The 6252-nt window shown below is 35.2% G+C and overlaps 1 pseudogene; it reads left to right on the top strand.

Moving 5' to 3' along the window:
- The first annotated feature begins 1461 nt into the window (after nt 1-1461).
- On the top strand, nt 1462-5890 carry LOC142621235 (silicon efflux transporter LSI2-like; annotated as a pseudogene).
- The last annotated feature ends 362 nt before the right edge of the window (nt 5891-6252 follow it).

Raw genomic sequence — 6252 nt, forward strand, 5'->3', positions numbered from 1 at the left:
TTTCTTCACTATATCAACTCCCGTTAAAGAGTTTTTAAGAATCTCCCATGCTTGCTTGGATGAAGTTGCATTTGCAACTTTCTCGAATATAGTTTCATCCAAACCTTGATAGATCAACGTAAGAGTTTGTTGATCTTTCTTTCGAGCTTTTTGCAAGGCTTCCTTTTGGTTTGGGGTTAAAGATTCTTCATCTTGTGACTCCACATAACCTTTCTCCACAATCTCCCACGCATCTTGGGATCCGAGTAACGCCTTCATTCAGATACTCCAATTTTCAAAGTTTTGTTTGGTAAGTCAAGGAAATTGGAACGACGCCATCCCATTAGCAATAGCCATTCTCACCACAAACCGATTAGCTCTGATACCACTTTGTTGGAAATAAAACAAAATACTGATGGGTCTTTCCTTACTTACTCTCACAAATATCCACACACTACTTAGTGTATAGAAGAGACTCACACTCACAAATTAAATAAAGGGAGAGGGAGTGGAGAGGGAAGAGTTAGAACTCTTTAAAGTTTTGTATTTCTCTCAACTCTTGCTTAGAACTTGTCGGATGAATGGGTTTATATAGTACACCATCCAACCTTTAACTCTCACTACATTTATTTTCTAACTCTTACATTCATAAATCTCACACATAACTTCAATAAACTTCTCACTACATTAACTTATGAAACTCACTTATTTATGAAGGATTAATTACAAACAAGTTTAACTTCTAACAAAGCTTCCTTCTCGTATGGTGATGGAGATATATTAGTCTTTACTGTTAATGGCTAAACTGCCATTGTATTGTTAAATAGTGCTTTCATGATTCATTTTATGGTCATTGTCATTGCAATAGATACAAGAACCTAACAGCACCCTTTCAGGGTGTATTATTGCAATGTCATTACATGGGGCCATTTTATTTATTTTTGTGAAGCAAAGAACAAAAATAAAAATTGACTTCTCGTTAGCATACCGTATATCTTTCTCTTCGGTTTCTGTGATAATGGGATTCATTTTATGGTCATCTTTTCAGCTAGCATCTGCAAAAAAAATTGTCTGCCATTTAACCCCCATATTGCACTAGAGCTACATATTTGGTTGCTGTTTCTTAATCGTAAGTCACTGGACTGTTTTCAATTTTCACTGTGATGCCTTGAATATGTTATAACACTTTTAAGCTGAATTTTTGTATAGTACTAATGTTGGATTTTTATTTTTCTTTCTTTTTCCTGGTTCATCAGAACATTACCATACCACTAAAGCTATAAAAAAAAAATGCCTTAGTGTTCAATATACAAAGCTCTCACTTTTGTAGGGTTTGATTGTAGGGTTTGAAAGAGATGGTCCGTATAAAGTCTTACCACGGAAGTGTTATGGTATATATAAGCCATGCTGTTTTATTATAGTAATATTTTGGACCTGTCAAGTTTTGTATAATATATAGCTTATTATTAAGTTGCTAGCTCAATGGCAATGGCTATTCAAGTGAAAGTGATTCTAGGCTCAATTGGGTTTGCAATTTTCTGGATATTGGCGGTTTTCCCTGCTGTACCATTTCTACCCATTGGGAGGACTGCAGGGCCCCTTCTGGGGGCTATGCTTATGGTCCTTTTTCAAGTCATATCTGCAGATGAAGCATATGATTCAATAGATCTCTCTATCCTTGGTCTTCTCTTTGGGACAATGGTTGTTAGTGTCTATCTTGAGAAAGCAGATGCATTTAAGTACTTGGGGAGGTTGCTCTCATGGAATTGCTTAGGTGCAAAGGACTTACTTTGTAGAATCTGCGTAATATCTGCCATTTCAAGTGCTCTTTTCACCAATGATACCTCATGTATGGTTTTGACAGAATTTGTACTCAAAGTTGCAAGGCAACATAATCTCCCACCTCTTCCATTCTTACTTTCCCTTACCTCAAGTGCCAATATTGGGTCTTCAGCAACTCCAATTGAAACCCCCAAACAAGGTTTTGAAACCCGGACCGGACCGTACAGTCCGACCTGAAAAATCTTGAGCTGCTCATTTTTGCAGTTCTTTTAACCTTAAGAACCGCTCTATGGGAAAAAATCAGGGACCCGTGCAAACCGTGGTCGGACCTCACGGTTCTCGCGATTCTCATAGGTCCCTTTTTTAAAAAAATTAAAACCTTAAATGGCACCATTCCGGAGTATTTACTATTTTTGGTCGGAAAAAAAATATCCAAACAGAAAACGTAAAAGAAATCAGAAAACGGAGGATCTAACCCAGAAAACATCTCAGAAAACGGAGGATCTAACCCAGAAAACGTCTGATCTTTGTTTCAATCTCTTTGCTTCACTCTCAAAAAACATCTCACGTAATCCAAACACAAAACACAAAACAAAATCCAATTCTTACAATAAAGTTGAATCAGAACAAGCAAATATGAAAAAAAAAAAAAAAAAAAAGACGAACAAGCCGATCTGACCCAGTCTGGTGGTGGGGAGGAGGACGAGCGACAGTGGGGCGGCAGACAAGGTAGTGCTACATGGGGAATGCCGATCTCCACTGGCTTTGCCCTTTCGGCTATCTCGATCTCCACCGACGGTTCAGATTCTCCTCTCTCTCTCTCTCTCTCTGATGTGTTGTGAATAGTGAATACTGAGTAATGAGTATGTGATAAATGTGAAGGTTGAGTAATAAATTGGGTATGAAAAATGTGTGGTGAAGGTTATCCTTATCCCTTAGTTTTATTATTATTATTTTTTATGTAATCGTGTGTTTTTTTTTTTAATATTCAAACATGTGGTATTTAATATTAAAAAATGGGAATTATGAAATGCTACCACAATATTTATATAATAAATTTTAAGTAATAGATTGTTATTAGCTAATATTGGTGAGTAAAAAAATAATTTCAGTGGTGAGTTCAAATTAGAATTAGTAACAACTTTCCACATAAGATTTTGATGTGATTCTTGTGAAAATATTGCAAAAAAATATTGTGGATATAATATAACAATTCTTTCTTCATCGGCTTTTGTTTGTATTGCTTTTTATCTCTTTCTTTAATTTCATTCACTTTTGTTTCTAGTGCTTTTTTAGGTTTGTGAATGTGAGCTAGACAACTGGTCACGTGGGCATTAGAAAGTGGACATTAAAAAGACAATCTGATGCTTTTAATTTATATATATATATATATATATATATATATATATATAAATATAAAATGGTTATTATTATTATTGGATAGATATTTCATATTTGGGTTTAAGACGGATATATTAGATATAGTTAAAATATGGATTTATAGTTTTAATTGGATTATTTTAGTTAATTTTTCTATTTTTGACTAATTTAATATTTTTATATATATATTTAAAATAATTATTAAATTAATTATGACGTCATCCCGGTTCGACCTCAGTTCGACTTCCTTGAACCTCCCCCTTTTACAGTTCAACGAACGGTCCAGCCTTGCCCCCAAAACATCTTTATAGCTTTTCAGAGTAATATTTCCTTTCTAGATTTTTCATGGGAATGCTTCCTGCTGCGCTTGTGGGGGTCTTGTGAATTCTATAATTCTTGTATGCATGTATTGGAGTTTATTATCTGGGTGCAAGGAAGAAGAAGATACTGCCGCAGAAGTTGTTGCTGAGGATGAAGAGAGGTCTCAGGTTTTCACCAGACACAATGTCACGTTTGAGCGATGGAAATACGAATGGCTCCCTGAGTGCCACTGTGGACTCTTCATATTTTGTAACTCTTAGAAGCCTAGTTCGTTCAAGTGAGAGTGAAAGACCTATAGTTCAAAATGGTGCCTCGAAATCTATAAGGAGTTCAAATGCATCATTGAGATGGAGAATGATATTTTGGAAATTTTGTGTTTATCTTATTACATTAGGAATGCTGATTTCTTTGCTTATGGGTGAGAACATGTCTTGGACTGCAATTGCTGCTGCACTAGCTCTTATTGTTCTTGATTTCAAGGATGCTCAGCCATGCCTAGAAAAGGTAATGTTGACCGCTTGTTAGATGAAGACTCTTATACTATTACAAATTTGGAAAATGTCTAAAATCTTGACTTGAGGTCACCATTAGTTTAAAAAAAAATGTGTGTACAATGTGTAAGTAAGTGTGTGTAATAGACATTGTCCTTAATTAACTTTTTATTGATTTATCTCATCAATTTTTTAAATTTATACAATAAATTTGAAAGGTTAGTGTCTATTACACGTACTCTACTCTAGTAGTGTATCCATAGTACTCACAGCTGCAATTTGCAGCGCTATGCGTACTATGTATACACTTAGCGCCGTGTATTAGTTATTTCCGAATTTGCAATATCACTGTGTAATTGGGATTTATAATATAATTAATTCTGTCCTTATTTACCTCCTTGAGCAGGTTTCATATTCCCTTCTAATTTTCTTTTGTGGAATGTTTATCACGGTTGAGGGCTTTGACAGAACTGGAATTCCAAGTTCTCTATGGGACCTAATGGAGCCCTATGCAGGGATTAATCGCGTCAGTGGGATAGCTGTTCTAGCCCTTGTCATCCTTGTCTTGTCAAATTTGGTTTCAAATCTACCAACGGGTATGCTCATGTCTCTCCTTTCTAGTTCATGTCTCCCTTTTCTATATTGTTCTTTCATTTGTCAAGTAGCTTTTTGAGTGATGATAGACAGATGCTACAACTTTTGTTTCATAATCTCATATGTCACCAATGACAAGTAATTTAGACACTTATTTATTATATTGTTGAAGTGGTATCAATTATATTTATTTGTTACGTCAATCTATAAGTCTTTCGTGAGAAAATTGATGATAACATTTTCCTTAACTTTCTATAATACATAACCTCCTCATCTCAGCCATTGGAAAGAAGGGGGGAAATGATGAGTGTTGAGCAGAACTTAATTTATTATTTGATTGGGCATTTTTGTATTCTCGATGATTGCATTCATAGAGTGCTAGAAAACAAATTCTTAATAAAGCAATTATACTTTTATACTCAATTTTTACGTCAACTTTTATATGTTAAAATGTGAATAGTTTCATATCAAATGAGAATATTAACATAAAATAATAGAGATAAATGAATTCTTCTTAATAATGGGTTTTTCTTGTTTATTTAGAGTAGTGATTTGCATTATTATCGCATATAACATCAAAAATATTTAGAGATCTTAAAAAAAAACACACACACACATGTTACAGTTTTACTATTGCCTTTAGCCTCATCATCATGCTTATTAAAATTGTTGTTCAGATTATATGAGAGAAAAGAGAGAATAAGGAGCGGAAGCTAAATTAATGTGATTCAAGTTCAACTTTAAAGGCTTACATCTACAACATGCAGGATGAAGCTTGCTGCAAAAAGACACTAGACACAAGCCTTATTCTCTACAGCAAAGTAGGCTACATCTATATATACTTATATAGAGACTAATACTCAACTATCTATAAACTAACCCCTATATATCCCTAGAGTGTAGTACTAGCTATACTTACAGCACCAATATATATAGTACTATAGTATACTAAACATTGTTAAATGTCTCTTAACAATGTTAACATTAGCTCAGTTCCGTTGCTTGGAGCACGGGTGGCAGCAGCAGCAGCTGCAATTTCTTTAAGCTACGAGCAATAAGGCTTGGCTCATGTTATCTTGGGTTAGCACATGCAGTGGCTGGGAACCTATCGCTATTGGGTTCAGCTGCCAACTTGATAGTGTGTGAGCAAGCTCGCCGTGCTCCACACCTAACCTACAACTTATCTTTTTTGGAAACATCTCAAATTTGGGGTCCCCTCCACGCTCATAGTCACTGCAATTGGTTTGACTCTCATCCAGAGCAGTAGTACGTACCCCCCAGCTGCCAAGACACTGATTTGTGTGGACAACTTTTAGAATCTGGGAAAAGCACTCAGAAAAGTGACAGTGACCTGAATAATTTGGAAGGTAGCATTTTGGAAGAGAAGTTTCTGTTGGAAGTTCTCAAATGTATTTTTTTTTTTTTCCCAAAATAAATGAATAACTGCTCGTTCACGAATCCTGTTACCTGTACCCATAATGTCAGTAGCTATAGTCTATAAATACTTAGTCAATGGTTGAGAAATCAAGATTCAAGAATGTAATGATGTTGTTGGTACTTAAGCTAGCGGTAGATGCAGAACACCAAATGCGGGGTTAGCAGGAGTTTGGTTGGAGCTATGAATCTTCTTGCATTGCCTATATATATGGTTATATTAATCTCAAGTAAACTTTATCGATTCTCTTTTACACTCGTGAGCGTATAT

Source organism: Castanea sativa, chromosome 12, assembly GCF_040712315.1.
Source record: "Castanea sativa cultivar Marrone di Chiusa Pesio chromosome 12, ASM4071231v1".
NCBI classification, from domain to species: Eukaryota; Viridiplantae; Streptophyta; class Magnoliopsida; order Fagales; family Fagaceae; genus Castanea; species Castanea sativa.